Source organism: Anser brachyrhynchus (genome assembly GCF_964034855.1).
Source record: "Anser brachyrhynchus genome assembly, chromosome: 2".
NCBI classification, from domain to species: domain Eukaryota; kingdom Metazoa; phylum Chordata; class Aves; order Anseriformes; family Anatidae; genus Anser; species Anser brachyrhynchus.
Genome location: NC_137695.1, coordinates 158,557,079 through 158,578,605, shown reverse-complemented (window position 1 = coordinate 158,578,605; position 21,527 = coordinate 158,557,079). Strand labels below are relative to the sequence as shown.

General features: G+C 40.8%; 1 protein-coding gene across 13 annotated transcripts in view; it reads left to right on the top strand.

Moving 5' to 3' along the window:
• TSNARE1 (t-SNARE domain containing 1) overlaps positions 1 to 21,527 on the top strand; it is a 462,256-nt gene that overhangs the window by 349,756 nt on the left and 90,973 nt on the right. The window lies entirely within an intron of this gene.

Here is a 21,527-nt window from a genome sequence, read left to right as displayed (position 1 = left end):
TTGAGCCCAGCTTGGGGAAAGGGACTGAAGGGCATGTGTAGGTCTGATGTCTTCCCAAGAGGTGATTGTGACATGGAGAACCTGAACTGGCACAAATGACCAGGATTAGCACTGGAGGAGAAAGCCAGCTGCGCTGATGGCAGCCTGACAATGCAACACGTGCAGCAAAAGTCAAATGTGTCAAAGCACGTCTTCAGACGTTTGAAGGACTCTAGCTTATGTGTAATTGATTACTTTCAGGGCTCGAAAGCTATGTTTTGATTATGACCTTAGTACAGATTCAGATTAGTAAAATCAACAGATGACTGCTGTGCAGGTGGGCTCCAGAGGCCATGTGAGAGAAACAAGCCTGGATCCTGTGGCTTGAAGCATCAGCCAAGTCCTCAGCATGGCCCGTGCAGCCAGGGCATGGTGCTTAGCTGAGGTGACAGGAGCAGCGGGATCATGAAAACACTGAATTGAAAAGGATTCTGTCACAAAGATTCGGTTGTGCATTTCCACATCACATATATGCTCCCAGCCCCAACGCTGTATTCTGAGTGCATTAAGGGTGAGATGCTCACTACTGGATGGTCTTCTGCAAAGCCTAGGAATCACTTAAATCCTCCCAAATCCCTCTTTTGGGAACAGTAAGTGATGCACTGGCTTCTCCTAACCCTCTGTAACCACTAGCCTGCTGTAGATCTTGGCTGAAGACATTAAAGGCTTTAGGGGGTGTTCTGTGGTACGATGATCTGCGCCATGTGAGGTCTTTCCTTGAAGTCCTGAAATGCTGGAAAAGGCTGCACCAGCAAAAGATAAAACTTAGTCAGATGGCCTATGAAGATAGCTGTGTGTTTTTTTTTTTTGTTTTGCTTGTTTGTCTTTGTTTTTTCTAATATTTATGAAAGCCTAGTAGGAAATCTAGGATATCCTGTGGCCAGAAGTCTTCAGGTTCGTTGCATGTCTCACGGTGTTATATTATCATTTGTAATAAAACTTTATTTCATCCATTGACGTATGCGAACAATGCAACCATGTACTTTATACGGATGCTTCTCTCCCTTAACATTAATTTCATTTCAATAATTTCATTTGGCTTTCCTTACAAGAAGAATTCACACTTGTAAAACAGCTTCCATCTGTCTCACCATCTTATTTAAGATGCAGAGAGACAAGACATTTTCAAACCTTCACAAAACAGAAGCATAAACTACAGTTTAGGATACTGACTCAATAGTCTGTAGCACAAAAATGCTCATCTCTCGTTCTGCGTTTTCTTGCTCCTCATAAGGCTGTCTGAGCTCTCCCACCAGCTTCTCTTCCCCCGTCCTTCCCCTCCTTCTTTTATGTGCCTGACTTTCTCTATCCCAGTCATAATTCTGTTGTGCTCTTGCTCAAAATGAAATAACCTGTTCTCTTCTCTCCTGTTTTGTTGGCAAGTCCTCCCAGGCTTCTGATCATTTTCTTTGCCTGGCCCTGCCTCTTCCTCCCCTTCTACCTACTTTATTTTATTTCATTGCACTTCATTTCATTTAGTTTCATTTTTGAGGTGAAACAGCCAAACTCGAACACAATATTCAAGGTGAGGGCATTTTGTTAAATTATACAAGGGCATTGTGCTACTTTCAGCACTATTATCAGTTCCATGCTTTCAGCACAATATGATTTTCTTTGCTTTTGTGACTGCTGTTGAGGATCTGGAAGGTATTTTCATGGAGATGTCCACATTTGCACTCTTAACTGAAGAATCTGAGTCTATCAAAGAGGTTACTGCATACAGATGTAATACAGCCTTGGAGGTATAGTTCAGCAGGCAAATTCTTCGCTCTTCCAGGGTAACACCGGGAGAAGGGCTCTTCAGCTGTATGAAAATCTTAGACTGATTGTTATTTTTTATGGTGAGGGTGGTGGTTTTATTTATTTATTTATTCTGTTTTGTTTTTTCTCTGCCTTTTTTTTTTTTTTGGTTGTGTGGTGGTTGTTTGTGTTAGGGGAGTTTGAGGTATTTGAAAGAAGATTCCTCATTGTTACTGCATTATAGAGCTCAGCTCAGTTCCCCATTCTGGCACAGACAAGTATTGCATAAGTTCCTTTCTCGGACTGTGTTTTTGTTCTCCATCAACTAAACAACATTTCCTAACCTTGAAATAAAGTCATAAGACAGTGGGGTGCAATTCCGCATTTGGTGAAAATAGAAAAGCTTGCCTTGGCTCAGTTTCTCTATCAGTCCCTGTACTGTGATGCTAGTAGCCCATTTATTTTGCGTCTGTGAAGGTAAATTTTGTTCTCTCCCAAAGCAGCATAACATTGTCCACGTTGCCTACTGAAAACAGTCTGTGGCTTGTACAACCCCATAATCTCTTCCCGAGCAATGTCTGGAAGAGCAGTAGTTGGCCAATGTCAAACTGGCACGTGGGGCGTGCTGACCATTTAGCAGCGTGATTCTCCAAGTTCTCGAGTCTGTGCCCTGGCACACTTCATATTTCTGTTGAGGAGCTATACTGCTTTTGGGCAGTGAGAATGATCCAAGGCGCTGGAGTGCCTTGATATGGACATGCCCAGCCACACCAATGCATCTCTACAACTTTTGTGACCAGGGCACATGGGTGAAGGCAAGCCTGGGCTGCTGCTTTGAAACCCCCCGGATTTCTGTCCTATGTGATGGGATGCTGTGGGATGTATGATGGAGACGTGACATGAGCAGAGTGGAGGCAGCATGAGGGCCAGCACTGTGACTGTGGACAGGGCACTACTAAGGGGACCTTCTCTACGGTTGGCCTCAGAAGCAATTGCTCTGTGAGCAGAGATACGTGAATCCCTTCTCCCAGGTTAGGGAAATAAGAGGCAGGAGCTAGTCAGTCAAGTCTAAATTAATGAATTTAATGACTGCCAGTGGGCGAAGGATATTTATTATTTGGGGAGATCAGAAGGGGTATGTTGAGTTCTACTGAGCAAGGCGGAAGGCAGCATGTCTTAGGTCTCTTCAGAGAAAACTGAGGTTTTCAGTAAATTTTAATGCTGTGGTCCGGTGGAAGCAGTGATGACAATCCGGACATACTGTGGCAGGAAGGTCTAGAAACGCTTTATGCGTAAACCTTGATTATTTTTAAGGAGCTTGGAGCCTCCAACCCTGTATTCAGGTTGACTTTATCAACACGTAAAGGCAAACATCTGCCAAATGCACATCCATCAGGGAGTTTTGGCTTATGTTTACTCCTTGAAAGTGGCACAGGGAGACGTGGTAGCACCATGTCAACATGGACATTTTCATACAGCTCTTAAACTCATTTCTCTTGTCAAACCTGCTCTGTACCCTCCCTCTCACTGTGCACTAAACCTATCCCCACAGCAAGAAGCTTTTGAGTGCTAGCATCAGTTTTTATCCTGGCTGGTATGTGCAATGGAAGCCTAATCACAGTCAATCATTTCCATCTTTACTTCAAACAGTTTAAGAACAAGGTTTATCTTAAATCACAAATGATTCCCTTCATCCCATCTATTCGTTGTTACATATATTAGGCTAATTTTTTATATCACCTTCTTGAAAATCACTAATGATAAGGAAACATGGGAGACCTGTGCCTCCTGCTGGCACTCAAGACAGTCAGAGAAGTGAGTTTCTTGTTTTCCCATATTAGTGGATTAAAGTATGCTGGTATTATGATCAACAGGGCTCTTATGGGTCCATCAATGGAAGGAAGTTTTGAATAAAAAAAAAAAGAGAAGATAGCTATCCGTATCTATAAATTTAGAAATAGGTAGACCAAAAAGTAGCCCAGTGAGCACTGTGGAAGTCTGATTTGGGGGAACTGACTTTCATTCACACACAATATAATTCAGCCATACTCCTGACCAGGGTTTGAGCCCTGCATGCTTCTTATGTCTCCAGGCAGGATGCAGGAAATGGTCCCTCTGGTCTGGGCAATGACCCAGCATTCCCACTAGGAGGAAATCAAGATTCAAGTGAACTGAAAACCTTCCTGTATAAGTGAGAAGCGTGTTTAGGAATGCTTTACTGCTTAAGAATAACGAAAGCAATAAATACCTAGGATAATTCCCATTAATTTTTCTTGTTGTCGAGCATCCCTAGTGCAACTTTGTAAATAGCACCCAAATTAGGAAAAATGACATTAAGAAAAAAAGGCATCTTCTTGGAGAAAGCAAAATAGGAAAAAAAAAGAAAAAAAAGTTATTTCCTTTGAAATTGGTTGGAGATAGTATCTGTACCTAGAACTGTGCATGCATATGTGTATTTGTCTGTCTAGCTATCTTTTCACAAGCAGCATATCTCTTCCTCTAACATTAATTTTTTTCCCTCGTATACAAGTAACTCACCTTGAAGAGTCTCTATTGGGGGTGAGAAGATGAGTGCCAGGAATGCCAAGCAGGCTTCCAGTAGCCATCCCTGGGAATGTGTATCCCTTTCTGGCAGGGAGATCTGATATGGTTGAGGATACCAACAGCAGGTTATAAGCTCTATGTGTTGGGTTTTTCTTTTTGTTTTTGTTTTTGTTTTTTTTTAACCAGGGAAAATGCCGCTGTGAAACTGCTAGCATCTCCTACACCCTTTTAGTCTGTTCACCAAAGAAGCACTTGTAAAGTCTACAATATGTGCTGGGATGAATAAGCAGCTTATGCATCTAATACGAAGAGCTGGGAGTTTTCTGCTGAGTGTCTCTCTCTTTGCACCCCGCTATAACCCAACTGCAAGAATTGATATCCCTCTTCACAGGACAAAGCTGTGTTTAATTGTAATCTTTCCATTTGGGAAGATGGTCAGATTAAGTGGGGAAAAAAGTGCATTTCAGCAGCAGTCTGAGTTACACAGAATTAGAGGCAATATCAAGCATGTGTTTACTCCAGATCTCCCCCTTCCCCAGAGCCCCTGGCCTCTGATCCCCCCTCATCTGTTCCTTATTTTAGTATCTTCCCTATTTCTCATTCCTCCCTACGTTTGCCCCTCACTTTGTCCCCATTATGTAAAAGTGAAGGTTATCTGATGATTTATTTGAGAAGTAATCCTATTTTTAGAGTAGTGTGGGCTATCGGGTGCAAACTAAGCATGTGAAAATACAGCAAATGGAGTGTGTAAGGCAGAATAAAAATGATACAATATCATCCAGTTTATCCATTTCTTGCTGAAATAGGTAATTACTGTCTTTAGCTAGCATTGGAAGCTCCCTGTTAATATAGAAAATGAAATCCTAGAAAGAAAGAGGCTGTTAAACCACAGGTTGCTTCACTCTCTGATTTCTTATCCTAATGTTCATTTACTTCTGAAAAACATGCAATTTTTCTAACTTCTCTGAGACCTTTTTTTAATAGTCGAATACTTCAGCCCAGACCCTTAATTTTTACAAGATATAAAAGTTGTTTTATACCCAACTGCTTACACATTTAAGCCTCTGCATCCCTCAGCTGGTTTTAGTGCCACCCTGACAATGAAAAGAGCTAATTCAAGATCTATTCTTACATTTATGGCCTCATAAAGAATGTTCAGAGTAAAGACTTCATTTGCATACATCATAAAAAATAAACAAAATAATTTGCATAAAAGACTGTGCATGTAGCACTGCTTTGACTGAATGGGGAATCTTGGGAAATGTGTTTGTAAGACGAGAAGGCGGAGGGGGGAAGAAGATGACTTACAAATGTAGGGAGGCTTTCAACGGGTGGGACGCTCTGCTTCTTTATATTGCTAAACCCTTTTGTACTTTGCGGTTTTGAGGCAGACGAGCTCTAAAGATCCCTGGGAATCCCTTGAGAGGTGCTAGGTGATGTGCAGCAGCTTCAGGGATTCTCTGGGTCGAAAGGGGTGATTAGTGCTTCGACGTGGTCAGGTCTAGGGTTGCACTAGTCTGGCCAAAACTTGAATCCCAGTGGTTGGTCGTGTGTATTTAGCATGCACCTTTCATCATCTGTGTCTGCATCCCAGATCTCTCCCTGGTGTGATTCAGTGCTGCAACTAGTAGCTTGCAGTGGAGGTACGCTCATTTGTTGTGTGAGGGGAGAATCTAGGTTGGTGGCGTAGCCATACGGCATGACACGGGGCCAATTAAGAATTTTGGCAATCTTATAACATGGAAAAATAACCCTGATGACCTTCTTCATTTTAGCCATGCTAGCGTCACTTTTTACTGCCATATTTACATTTATTTGGGAAAATAATTTCATTTTATGCTTTGATTACTTCTGTTTGCAAGCATTGTCCTATACGGCGCTTGTCTTGAGGCAAATTTGAAGCAAGAGGAGCCTGAATTTAAAAGCTCCATGAACTAGCTTCTTAAAGCTTTTAAAAGTGCCTGGCCACTTTCATGCTTTGGGGCTTTGAATACCACTCCAGATCTTCCCAGTTCCCTGAATTTTTCAATAGGGTTTAGGTTTCTGTGACTAAATTCTCTCCCCTGTGAAATAAGGGTTGTCAGAGACCACGCTGCTCTCAGAGGCTGTGTAAAAGGAGCTATCTAAATAGCTTGGAAAGACAGGTTGTGAAAGCTAAGCAAAGCAACTAAAGAGTCCTGAGACAGGCTGTGGCTATCCTGTGGTCACACATCCAGCTCATGAGTGTAGAACAAAATTGCTATTTGGATGGAAGAGCCTCGGGAAATGTTTTGAGTCCTGTGCCTGAGCAGCTAGGTCAAAGCTCGGGTGATTAGCTGCAAAATCACTCAATCCACATCAGGGTTTCACAGTCCTCCCTGATCCTGCCCTCGTGTAAAGGTTGGTGGATCCAGGAACTGCCGGAGCAAACAGACCTTACCTGTGGGCTGTGCTACACGGCTGGTGCCCATCTTCACCCCCCAGACCACCGACACTGCAGGATGAATCCCTGTGGATTCAAGGGAGGGAAGACTGCTGTCTGCGTCATCATTAGCTGCAAATTTTCGTCTGTGTTTTGTATGCTTAATCCATAGTAAAGCTGTGATTGTGTCTTCATATTTCAGTAGCTTTAGAAGCCTGAATGCTATTAGGCATACAAAAATCCTACAGCAAGCAATTTGCAAGAGCAAGGCTTTCTCTACTGTGTCCTGTCCCAAATCTTCATGTACAGAACCCTTCTTTCCACCCTTTGTTCTACAATTTAAATGATGGGACATGCACTGTGCTTCTGATGCTGGGACCACGCCGTGTTAGCCTCACACACCCCTTGTCCCCCAGTGCCAGCTGCATTTCAGCAGAGAAGCTAAATGTAGAAGCATAGCACGCCTAGTTTGCTCTCCAGTACGCACCACTCTCTTTTATATAGGCCAGTAATTTTGTGCCTGGACATTGAAATGTAGCCCACTTTTAGGATGGTTTTGTATTGGGTTTGGTATCTTCTCAGCTCTGACATGGAATTCCCTTGTTACCAGTCGCCAGCAGCATGGCACAATGAACAAGACAGCCGGTTTGGGTGTGATGCTGCCAACACCAGCTAGTAATTTGTACAGTATTACGCAGCAGGGCAGGAGCAGCTAATGAAGTGCTACCTAAGTAAATAGTCATTTGTGCTGCTCCGATTAAAACCTTTGGAAGTATTTCCAGCAGAGCATATAGCGCTAATGAATCTCATTATTACAAATTGCCGGGCAGCGCCAAGAGTATGGGGGGACCTTGCCAGTCAGCCCCCTGCAGCCACAAACCTTGCAGACGTGACTTAGCGTGGACATAACTTGCACCACGAAGAGGAAGGATTCCTTGAGATGAGACTGATTCCCTCTCTCCTCCTCTGCTATCTGCCAGTCATCCCGAATACCTCCAGCCTTCCTGTTTCTCCCCAACCTCACTTTTGGCATCTGTTCTCAGATTTTTCTCTTTCCAGGATTTGGGTTTTTGCATTTTTTTCCCCGTTTTTCTTTCTTTTTTTTTTTTTTTTTTGCTTTTTTTTTCTTCTGACTCTGCTGAATCGTAGCAGAGAAGCAGAAGATAAGAATATCCCGAATAATAGAGACTATCCCTTGCCCAGTTCTCCTGGCTTCTTTGCTGGAAATAATGCAGAAATGATCAAGTCAAATAAGATCACTTTGGGAGGTTTCTATCACTTTTTTCCTCCTCTTCACCTTATTAATATTGCAGCTGTCGCACTCTATAATCTCATGTGTTAGGTTTACCCAGGCACGCAGCTCTTGTGTTGATTCGTTTATTTTAATCAAAGTTTCGCCTCCTGATATTTTTTCCTGTCTAGGCTGGAACAGAGAAAATGAAATTTCAACAGAAAACACACACACAAATCGTTAATATTTGACCTCTGGAACGAACTCATTTATTAAACATTTTTTCATCCCTTTGGGGTATTCAGAGACATAGTTTCTTTGTGTGTTACTTTGGCAGTAATACTAGAGAGTTTCCCCATGGGCTTCTCTAAGTGATCTCAAGTGTACACTAATAGCCCTTTGCCTTTGGCTTTCATGAGTATAGCACACACTTAGTCACAGGATCCCCTTTGGGTGATGGGATTTTTTTTTTTTTAGGTGAGGTATTTTTTCATTTGGGATTTTTTCTGGGTTTTGTTTTTACAGTTTATAAGAAGACAGTTTGTTACTGTTTCAGTATGAAGTAATAGAGCCTTCTGCTCTAGCTCTGGAGTTCTAACAGATGGAGAATATTAAACCTTCATATTATATATATATATATTTCAGAGTGTAAAAGGATTGATGGCCACAGAGGAAGACGCTAAAAGCCTTTTTTTTTTTTTTTTTCCCCCGTCATACTGAAGGATGTTTCCCTCCCGATTGTAAATGGCCCCAAAAGGACGTTGACATCCTGGTTGTCTACTCACATCCTTCTGGGTGGCGGACGCCCTTACAGACGATTTAGAGATCGAAGGGCCTGGAAATACATATTAAAGCAAATTAAAAATCCAATCAAAACAACATAATAAAAACAGGAACTGAAACTGCAATTGCTAGTCTGAGCACTAAATCTTGAACCAGCGCATTTCAACGAGCAGTTTGACAAAGTTTGACAGAGGAAACCTCCAGTCTTGCGTGGAGAAGGGGTATTTCCGATGGTGGAGGACACGGGATCATGTCATGGAGTGGTGGTGGGACTCACACAGCCAAATTCATGGGCCCCTCGACAAGTGGGGAGTTAAAAATGTTAGAGTTGGTAGCAACAATAGTGCCCCCAGCTTGAAGGCAAGAACATTAACTGTGGAGCAGTCTCGTCTTCACAGCAGCCTGGGCAATGAGACAAGGCTTGTCCCCAAAGTGTGAGGTGGTGCCACAACACTTTTCCCTTTGGAGAGGGGGAATATCTGTGCCTGCAGAGAGGGCTGGCTAGCTTGGACAAGCTGGTAAGGATTTACACCCTGTTTGTTCCCATCATATACTATATGCTTTTACTCTACAGGTGTCTGGACAACCTGTAGATAGGATGAGACCCAAGGGATACACATATACCAGTTTATGCCAGAAGAAAAAAGAAAATACAAGTAGCCACCTTCCTATCTTGCCCTCTTTCTCACATACACCCCCAAACTCATCCCAGATGTCCTGCAAGACCAGCGCTTCCCTTGCGCTGCCAGGGTTATGAAGCATTTTCTGGAGAGGTGGGGTCAGTTTCTCCTCTATTTCAGAGCTGCTCAGCCACGCACATAGCACATCTTTAAGGGTCACAGCAGTGGGAAATGTGTTTTTCAATAAAGCAGCAATTAGCAGTGATTTCTGAGTGTGCTTGGTTAATCTCTCATTGTACCTCACCAGCCTCCTCTTCCCCTCCACCTGATTCCTCAACACTCAGTTCTTTCTCGAGATCTATTAATAGAATGTGATTTACCTATATATAAAGTATGTTACTTACTGATTCCCACTGGGCATATGGAACAGATGTCCCTCTTCAAGGGACTTAACAGCAATTACAAATAATGCAGTGTAAATAAGTTTTCCAAGGCCTTCAATTATGCACATTTGCTTGAGGCTAATAAGACGTGGGACCAAACTTAAACCCGCCAGCCTACAAAGTTAAGGACAGAAAGGCCTGCTTAGATGTGCAGCTTTGAAGACTGAAAGTGAAGCCAGTACAACAAGGAGCGCTGGATATTTGAGGCAAAGCTCCACAAGATCGTACTAGGAGATCCGCATGAATTAGGATCCTGACTGAAGCTCTCGTTTTTACCCCATAGAATTTTACCATTGTAGAATTTGATGCTGTTCGACTTACTTTTGTTTGTTCATTTAAAGGAGCTGCTATTTTAGAGCCGCAGGGGAGTAATTATTCTTCAAGGAGCACCGCCTTCAAGGAAAATCACAGGACAACACAAATGTTAAGGTTCTGCTTCTGGGGAGAGAGGTTTTATTGAGCTGTGGGCTTCCCAGGTATTTTTAGTTGCGGATGCATCGGGTGCTTCGGATAAGAGCACATCTGGAGACTGCAAGTCCTGTGTCTTCTTAGAGCCCCCCTGGTTAAAGTTGTAGGGGAAAAAAAAACAGATGCCATGTCTATGTTTGTAGCTCCACTTCAGTCCATCAGGCTCATTTCTGCAAGGTGATTTTTGCAATGCTATTTCTTCCTTCAGCTCCCCATAGGAAAATCTCAAAATCCTGCCAAATATCTGTACCCATATACGCACACTCACAAATGCACACACAATTATATATACATAGATTTGTGTATAAATGCATATCTTCTGCAACAGATGCTTTTGCCTTAAAGATTAGAAATACCTCAACAGAATAGCTTCATCCTTGGCTGGTTATTAGTGAGAACAAGGGAGAAGGGTTTGATGGGCAGAGAAATACTTTGTTAGCCTTCTCAATTTCTCATCTGCAGGGAGGACATATCTACTGGTCTACCTCAAACTTAACTCTGGGATATTGCAAATAACTGGCATGTAGTTAATATGCTGATTTTCTGTTAGTGTATATCGTCTGAAATTACCAAGAAGATGAGACAGGATTAAATACATACCAGAGAGAGAGATAAAAAAGGCACATTTAGAGCAGGAAGGCAAAGCAGCCTTTGAAGTCTGTGGGAGGTATGACTGTTTCCTCCAGCCCAGAATTTGTATCAAATTATTTAATTCATTTTAGGACTGTGTGTTAACAAGCTTTTTTAATAGCATAGCTTTAAGCAAGTAAGTCAAAGAGCAGTCAGTGTTTTACTTCTGCTTTCTGTGTCATGATCGATAATAGATCACCAACTCAGCTTAAAGTGAAGGTACATTTCTCCCGAAAGAAGATCTGTCCGATATTGGATTTTTTTTTCTCTCGATATATATTAAAGATAAATACATAGTTTATATTTTGGTGCAATTAAATCTCTCAAAACATCTATATTAGATACAAAAGTGAATGTGAGGATGTTAATTCAGGAGAATATTCAATGGACACATCCAAGACTCAAAGGCATCCTGGAAAATTCCAAAACATGCTTTTAAATATCATCATCCAGTGCAAGGTGCCCAAATTGACTTTAGAAGTACATTGTTGTTATTAGCAGTTGTTATAATAAGCAGAATCAAGCAGAAGCCATTTCCTAATGGGGTTTTATAATTACTTGTTGGATATTTCTGGGTTTTGGCTCAGAGCCTTTTATTCTTGTTGCTAACAGAAAAAGTGTAATAACCAGTAGCTGCAGCCTACTGTGGAGGACACCATCCAAGTTCGAAGAATATGTAATGAGCAGTTTTGATTCACATTCTCTTACTCTTTAGAAAATAATTCTAGTCTTTAAAAGGCTCCATGCACCACTTAACTCAGTAATTGGCAAGGGGGGATGGAAATACAATGTTCTGCAAGCAAAGTTGCACTTTTCAGATTACTCTGTGAGGAGAGCAAGCACTTTTAGTCACATATTCATAACTTCTTCCCAGTTTTCGGTAACCATTCGATATCAGGCAGTTGGCAGAATCTTGCTCTGCTTTGCCTGGAAAGATGCTACCTTGTGGTCCAGTGTATGTTAGAGACATGGTTACGTGGGGCTGTTCCACACCATATTTTAGGAGTTAGGCTGGGCAGGAGTTGAATAGTTGCAGGGCAAGGAAGCACAGATGCTTTTCCAGTCCACAGGGAAGAGATTTCCACGTGGAGATGCCCTCAGGCTAGAAAGGTGACAAGAAATGCCTATTGACAGCTTCCCCCTACTGTATTGTGCAGCAGTTTTTGGAAAAAATCATTATGAATAGGACATATCTCCCCAAACTTCAGGTGTTTACAGTATGGGTGTCAGTACTTGGTACCCATAGGTATCTAGGTTCCCCTTACAGTCAGTGACATTTAAGATAGTGGTCATCTAATCAAATATAAGCATCTGTGTTGGGGTGAGAACGTCCATGCCTTAAACCCCACACGTCAATGAGTATGAAATATCTCAGGTCTTTTAGAAAGAAACAAAGACATCATGCAATATAGCTTTAGCTGCTGTCATTTATTATCAGAGACGCAGGATTTCATGCCAAAATGCAAAGCACATTTTGTGGCTTCTGACTGCTTTCTGCTTTTTCAGAGAGGCTAAAAATCGAAGGAAATCATCTGACCTTAAATGTGTTGTTTTTACCGAAAACTCTGTGTTTTCAGTAAAACTCACAGGTATCGAAAGCAAAGCCCTTGTAGAACTGACAGTCTTTCTCAATTTACTTAACCTTCTGTAGTCATCCAGGAGTTTAAGCTCCAACAAGGGTATTTTTAAGGTACGAAGTCTTGCTTTCTAGTTCACTGAACACACAGTGAGCCTTTTATTGACATTATCTGCACTGTATCTTCACGGAAGACAGCGAGTTTATAAGTGAAAAGGTTCATGAAATTCACATCCAAAAGTCAGGGAAGCGAACAAGCAGAGAGATAAAATATTCCTGACAGGACTGAGTTCAATATTACAAAATAAATGTATTTATTTTTTTTTTCAGAGGGAACAAATGCATCAGGGAATTTAAATTCAGAATTACATCAGTTTATTTCTCTGATATTTGCATATTCTTAGTGGAGAGTTTAGTTCTGGTGAGATCATTAATTTGTTAAGTGATTAATATAGGATCATATTAGAACAGACAGTTTTCTCATTACAAGCATCTTGTTTTATCTCATCTCTGTTAACTAAGGTGTCAAATCTTGGAATGTTTAAATTCTGTTCTTCCTGGAGGAAATGGGAAACTCAGTTCTTCTAGAAAAACATGTAGTAGTCATTTGGAGGTCCACTTGGACATGTGATCTCTAAATTGGATGCTAGAAATTCATTTTCAGTTGCTGAAAGATGCCACATATGTCCTGTGGATCTTGGGAAAAACTCTTTATCATTGTCTGAATATTTTCTTTGCAAATTGAAGCTACAAATTCTCTGATTCATCACGTTTGTTCTTCAACTATATCAAAATCTCTTTGGGGGACATGTGACTATATGACACGTTGTTCAGGAAAAAAAAAAAAAGCCAATTCAGGTTAGAATTAGTTAAAATACAAAGTTAAAATCAAAGAAAATCTGAGCTTTTTTTTTTTTTTTTGTAATCTGGAAGGACAATAACATTAGTAATGGGATTTTGATTGATTTTGTTTTAGTCTAATCAGGCCTCAAGAATCTTATGGTAAACTGATCTGATCTAAGTCAGGCACAATGCAGTCCTGCAGTCCTGCACTTATACTGGGAGATATTTTAGCCAAGCAATCTTCAGCCTTCACTCTGTTTGAGGAAGGATGGTCCACTGATTGATTGCCTCCTGACTGAAGTCCTTGGCTAAACTTTCCAAGAAAACTCCGTGAGTTTCAGCTCCCCAAATTGTCATAACATCATCTAAATGTCAGGATTTGCCTTTTGAAGGTGTGATCAAAATGCCTGCTCCTTTGATATCTCAAGAGCTGGCATGTACTTGGGACAGCAAAAGGTGGTATTATCAATTGAAAAGAATATGGGAAATACTGGGTGATGCCAAATCTTTGTCTCTTTAAATATAAGTTTTCCTGGGATAAGGGATAAGTTTTCCTGAGCTTTGTTTGGAATTCAGAAACCACAGTATTTTCATATAGGAAGGCTTAAGTAACTTTAGCAATCTTTCTAAGCAGCTGCATCCTACAGCGTGCTGCTATGCACGCTTGAGGTACTTGAGCGAATCTGGGCAAGTGAAGCAGAGCAGCATTTTCTCTGGTGCAAGAGAGCTCGCTCACCTTTGTACCTCTGCATCGAACCACTCCTCAATGAAGAACTATCCCAAATGATTTAGGAATATCTGTATCATTCTGGGTCAGTGGGGTTCAGTCAGTAAGGTCAGTGGAAAATCAGAGACAAAAATAGGAGCATCCATAAGGCACTACAACAAATCTTAAGCTAGATGCTGGAGACAGTGGGAAAAATCTCCCCTTTTCTGTCCATTTCTCACTGGTCTGTGGTTTGTACCAATGCATGTTCATATTGTCATAGCCAGGTTTAAATCCTACTTGAGAAACGCTTCCTGAAACCATCAACATTTTTTTTTCCTTGCTTGAAATGAAGAATCTAGCCCAGGGTGTTATAATTAAAGGGAAAAAGATTTTGCTGCAGAATACTTCCTAAGGATTTTTGTCCGTTTCTGAGACAAAACTGAGAGGTGGTTTTGCTAGAATTTCTTTTGCTCACAGATCATCCTGAATTTTGTTGTTGTTGTTTTGTTTTGTTTTAACAAGACTTCTGATATTAATTTTCCGTCACATATATTTGAAGAATTACTCCACTTTCTACACACTATAATTTTTTAAACACTGGCCAAATTCCTTACTGATCTTATATTTAAAATGACTGAATAAAAAAGGAGGAAGAATAAATGTAATAACTATTGAGTGGAATATTTCCAGCCTTTAATCTGGCATTGATTTAAGCCTCACATTGAAAATAGAAGTGAAGAAATTCAAATCAATTTGCTTACATAAAACTCACTTTTTATTAAAAGTGATAAGCAAATCCTGGGAGAAACTTTTTATGTAATTCCTCTTCCTTGGGCACTGGAACAGGCTCCCCAGGACAGTGGTCATGGCACCAGGCCTGCCAGGGTTCAAGAAGCATTTGGACAATGCTGTCAGATGTGGTTTGATTGTTGGATTGTCCTGTGTGGAGCCAGAAATTGGACTGAAAGATCCTCGTGGGCCCCTTCCAACTCAAGATATTGTATGATTCTGTGATTCTGTGTTTATTTCTTTTCTGGGTAGGCAGGACTGTTTTTAAGTGACAGAATCACAGACTCACAAAATGGCCGATGCTGGAAGGCCTTAGCAGCCCAACAGTGAGATATAACAGAAAACTTTGCAGAAAAGGACATTGGTGGACACGAATTTGAACAAATCAGCCATCTGCCCTTGCTGCCGAGCAGGCTGGTGGGATTCTGGGTTTAATTAGGTGAAGTATTGCCAGAAGGACATGAGGTGTGATCCTTTGCCTTTGCTTAGCACTGGTGAGGCTGCACCTGGAGTGGTGGGTCCAGTCAGAGGTGATCCTTTGCCTTTACTTAGCACTGGTGAGGCCGCACCTGGAGTGCTGCGTCCAGTTCTGCCCCTCCCAGTACGAGAAACCTGGACGTACTGGAGACCAGTGAAGGTCCACAAAGATGATGAAGGGCCTGGAGCACCTCTGCTGTGAGGAAAGTCTGAGAGAGATGGGACTGCTCAGCCTGGAGAAGAGGAGGCTTGAGGGCATCTTATCAATGTCCGTAACCACTCCATCCCTGGAAAGCTTCAAAAGCCACCAGGACGTGTTCCTGGGCACCCTGCTGGAGGTGGCCCTGCCTGAGCAGGGTCTGGACCAGGTGAACCCAGAAGTCCCTTCCCACCTCAACCATTCTGTGATTCTGTGAAAAATTGTGGGAAGGTGACGAGGGGTGGGGGCACATGTCCCACCTCAGGTGTGAGGCCTGCTAGGCCCCACTGCAGCATGTGGCAGAGAGATCCGCAATGCCTGGCTCCATGCTCTGGCATAGTTTTATGACTCCCAGCAACATGACGGTCCACTCAGTTCTCCTCTACAGCAGGTTGACCTTTCCCACTCTGCTAATTCCACCTATTTCATCGTAAGTGCTTCAGCATCCAGCCTTTATTAAAGGACTGACAGTATTTATACAGTGCCTGCTATTCCAGCCCCATCTCTGCCGGGCCTGTAAGTACTACCATAAGCATGATTAACAATATTTATTATAAGTGCACAGTATATTATGCATTTTATGAGGCTTCTACAAATCCGTGGTCTTTAAAACATGCATTTCAACTCAAATTCCACCTAAGCCAAAACAACAAAAGAATTATTACACTGCAACAACAACAACAACAACAAATATTTTTCAATAACACTTTATTTTCTGCAGATGGAGTCACAAGAGGGGTTTTTATTATTTATTTATTTTATTTTATTTTATTTTATTTTATTTTATTTTATTTTATTTTATTTTATTTTATTTTATTTTATTTTATTTTATTTTATTTTATTTTATTTTATTTTTAATTTGGCTGGAACTGTTTTCACTATAGTTTTCCACTCATCTTTTCTCAGGGATATTTGGATCGTGTGTGCAAAGGTTACACCAGTGGTATGCAGCCTCTTCTGGGGTGGAAACCAAAAACTTTTAATTCAAATATCATTCCATAGTGAAATTATCCACTGGAAACTACAGTTCAAAATCACATGGTGGTATGCTATCTGTTTCTGTGTAATCTGTTTTTACAGACCGACATCCAGTTGCTAAGTCAGATACAAAAATATTTATTTTTATGATAACATTCAAGAGTTTTTAGATAAGGAAATTTAGCTGATGGGATGCATGTAAAAGTCAGTAAGTGCTTTGATATATTTTCACATGGAAAGTTAATATTATTTTGGAAAAGCTAGAGATTACAAGAGGCACTTAAAAGCGGGTAAGGCACTGATTTAAGGGGAGATGATATGATCAGTAGCTGTTGGATTTGAAATTGGCAGTACAAGCTGGGATTAATCTTATTTAATATTTTCATAATATGTTATTTTACCTTGGTGCACAGTTAGGAGATATTGGAAATTCAGACGAAGATCGGGATATCACTGCGAAAGAATAGTTTCACCCCTGTTAGTGAAGCAGCAAATACATTTCCTAACAGAAAGTCCCAGGTTATTCACTTAGGGACCAATCATTTCCACTGTAAAATGAGATCTCATCAGTTGAAAGTGAGAAAGAAAAAGGGTTCTGCATACCAGGGTGAGCATATTTTATTAATAAGCAGGATCAAGAAAACATGTTCATGGCCTTAAGATGTGGTGGGCAAGGTGTTTCTAGCTCTAAGAGGGACTATTGCCATTGCACCAGCTACTGTGGGGATGTTAGAGTATGGTATGTCATTCTGCACTGCAAAAGTGAGTTCAAGTAAGAGCAGTGCATAACAGAGCTACCAAAATGATGGGAAGAGGGGAGAGGTCACCTGAATGCAGGCATTTATACCTCCAGCATAGCACAGAAATGTGCTAGCTGGCTTCTTATAGCATAACTCAGATAACAGAAATACTGGCTGTGCATTGATAAAGTTCCATCGTGGAAATTTACCTGTTTGCTTAACAGAGTAAAATGCCAAAAACGGAGCTCCTGTGCCTGGTACTTCAGCAGTCACTGCTCGCTAAGATTTTCTCTGTATGGAACTGTAACAGAAAAAGAAAGGCTGGCAGGAACTACTTATCCCTAAGAACAATAATATCATAAGAACAAACAGGTATAATGTCCACAAATAAATTTATGCTAAACTTTTATTCGGGCTGTCCAGGGGAGACCATCGGACTAGGGTTCAGGTGGAGCTGATCAGTGGGCAAAAAGGGATTAGGAAGTGGTGCTGGCAATAGCAGGAGATAGGGGGCCTAAATAAATCAAAATAAATAAATCCTAAATAAATCCTAGTAACAAACACTTTTCAAGAGAAGTATCTCATTCTTCCCTCTCATATGCCTAACTCCATGCTGGTCCTGTGACAGTACAGCCCATACTGTTTTAGAGGTACTTGAGACCAGTTGTCAGATTATTTCTGACAACTTCACTCCTTTATGAAGTAACAAAGTCCGATTATGTTAAGTACAGTAAAATAGCCAACTAGTAGGATTAGGCAACACAATTCCCTTCACAAAGAGGTGATTGTACCCAAAAATTCAGGACAGTGCCATCTCCCTAATATTGTACTTTGAAATGTTCACAGCTACTGAGAATTTTGAATCTGTTCTGCCATCAGCTGTTCTGAGACCAGCCTAGAGAAAACATTGATCATACAGAGTGGGCTTCAGATCATGTTTGGTTTGTTTCTTTGTGTGATAAAGAAATGGTACTTTTAGTTAACGAATCTGACATCTTTTTCTTCTTTGAGTAATTTGTTACTTTAAACATTCATCTTACTTTCAAGACTGTCATATCTGTGTGTGCGTGTGTGTTTAGGATAGTTATCTCTGTGTGTTCTCCCAACCTCCCATATACTCTGATTCATTGGCATTTCAGTGCATCTTACCTGTGCATTGGATTTCATGGGTAATACTTAAAAGAAGGCCATTTATTTTATTTAATGATGCAATTACAAAGGTATCTTGTTTATTACATTAGTTCCCACATCCACGTCAGACTTGTCTTCAGGAGAATTAGTATCATTTGTCTCATTCGGGACCTGTAACTTTATGCCTCAATTATTCTGTACTATCACATAAGTATCATTGCCAGGATATCTATTAGATGGGGACACCAGGTGACTTAGGGAAATTTAATACCCTGGCATTTTCAGCTGCAGAGCACTTGGTGCTTTTATTAATCAAGACTCCAGAGCCTTGTTCACCTCCTGATTAAAGATTTAAGAAAAAAGGAATCATGCGCAGTAAGTACAGTATTTTTAATTAGGGACAAATTCAGGATATCACTTTGCATTACATCTTCAGTAGGTTTAATTAAAGAGCTGGTCTGTAAAGAGCTCACTTGGAAAAACACTATTTTTTTAAATCCTAGCAGGCTGCTCTTAGAAAATGGACCAGAAGAAATAGGGCATAAAATCTACCAATCAGATACCTTCATGGGAAATGTCTTGTGGTCACTGTTGTCACCTGAAGGCTGAACATTTTTAAGGAAGATGGTTTCTTACTAAAAAAGAAGGTTTAGTCAAACCACGTAGTATACAAAGGCACACTCACTCAGTCTTCAAGTATTTGGAGAATCACTTCAGTTTAAGAAGGAGTGTACGAACTATCATAAAAAAATGGAGGATTTGCTGTAGCTAACCTTAACCATTTAAATACAATATATCTAGTTTAAACTAAATCATCAAGGCACCCAGTGGGGAGAGAAAGACTCCACCAGTTAGGGCTTCATCCCATCCTGAGACCATGTGTGAGACCAAAGTGTGTGAGACCAGTTGTTGATGCAGATGGTGCAATATACCACATGTGGCAACTAGGCTCCCCGAAGACACCTGATGAGGCAGAGAAAGAAAAGACTACATAACCAAAAAGGCCAAGTGACTGAATGCTTTAGAAGCTCAGTAAAATAATTCGTTTAATCTGCAATCTGAAGCCTCTCCTGGCTTGTTATTAATTTCTGCAGTGTGTACTACAGCTTTCTTTGGCTTGATGTTCCTCAGCTTTCCTCTCGTCATTGGTTTCTTCCACTAAAACTCTTCAAAGCTAAACCATGCTTTTTTTTTGTTTGTTTTGTTTTGTACAGTGTCCACAGTGATATAAACATCGGTATGAAGCACAACCTGTGAATAAAGGGTGTATTATACAGAACTGGGATAGAAAATTTTTCAAATGTGGCACGGATTTTAGCTGAGATAATGTATTTAAATATTACAAGTCCCTTATTATGGGAAGCACCTGCACCAAAACCAAAATAATGGTATTTTGCTAATTTGGGTACGGTTCCTCCCTGTACGTTTATTTTCTGTTATCTGCTTGGAGCCAACTGATATGACCTTGAGCTTTAGGAACCATCACAGTAGTTTTGACTCCTATCTAATGTATAGACCAAGGGTTCTCTATGGCTAGAGGGAATACTTGTTCGATATAGTCTTGCAGTCATGTTAGAGTAGCTGAAAAAGCTACCACATCTCAACCTTCCAATTAACACTTTTCAGATGAGAGGCTATAAATGAACGTGTTAGTGTTCTTGGTTCGTTTCAGCACCAAGAGTAACAGGGACAGCATTCTAGCTGAGGAAACACTAAGTAGGACCCAAGGAACGATTAACTCCCTGATTTCCATGAAAAGAGTGTATCTGATGACAAATGCAGCTGTTCCTTAATGGATGCTCACAGGGTAGCTGAGATGTCTGACGGCACTGGTTCATGGAGAGTCAATGGAGGATACCAGAACAGCTCTGGTGGATATACTCTGGATGTAAGTGAACACCATGTAAACACTGCAACTAAACTGGGGAAAGTTTGCCTGGGGATAAACCATGACTGTCACTATTTGCAGCAAGCACTGGAAGGAAAATGAATACACACATGGGCTTCAGAGGAAGGTATACCGTTGCTTACAGCAGAGATCAGGCTGTGGTTCTGAAATTTGTATTTCGAACTCCTAGTGCCAGATTTAGAAGCTGTGTCAATGCAATGCAATGCACTGATTAACTAAAGACATTCACCTGGCTACAGTTTGTTCCAAAATTGGCTGCATTGCCGTGACAAAATGAATGCGAGCCAGGTGTTGTCTCCCTGCCATCTTAAGTTTCTGTTGGAGCAGATACCACACAAAGGTACTGTGAACCCCATTTCACAGAATCACTTGACTGAAATATGATGGCACATTCAGACTTGATCACTTGCTGGTAATCCAGTAGTTCAGATCTCATCCTGAGGTCTGTGGGATCACAACGTGATCTTTCCTTCCTCATCAGTGGCCAAAGGTCACAGGCACAGACCAGTCTCTTAACACCAAACACTCATTTGCTGATTGGCAGTTGCTTAGGCTCAGATAGTAAATTTCTCTGGGAGAATTGTCCCTACAGCTGTGGAAAATAATAATTTAAATCACGTAAGTTTTGTTGTTTTATTTTTCTTCAATTTAAAAATGTAACTGATTAAAATGAACCCTGATGAACCTCAACAAAATCCAACTGAACAGTAAGGTAAAGGGAAGAACATTTACCTCCCCAGGAAAAGTGTCTTTATAGGCAATCATTCCTTTTCAGTTAACCAGAATGACTTAAAGGAAAACAAGATGACAGATACAGCAAATAAAACGTGAGTAAGAATGTACTGAGAGAGTACAGAAATGGATCAAGAACAATCACATTTGGTTGATTTGTGTAGGGTTTCTGCATAGGGGTTTTCTATTTATGGACTCGAAGACTTGATTTTCTTCATATAATTTTAATGTTGATGGAGGACAGTAACAGAGACAGGCATGTGATAATACATCCCTAGTACCACTTTCCAGTATTCAGGGCTTCCTAGCTCAGGCACTTTCTTAAGCAAAGATGCTATATGTGTGCTTAATACTCTTTGATGGATATATATACATACATATATATATTTTTTTTTTTTCTCCTTAATTTTTCTGCTCACGTTTTGCATGCACATAGATATTCAGTGCATTAGCATCTGCTCTCTCTCATGGCAATCCCTCAGTCCACCATCATGTAGTGAGAAAAAAAAAATCCTTCCTTGTATTTAGACTTGCCACGTGATATC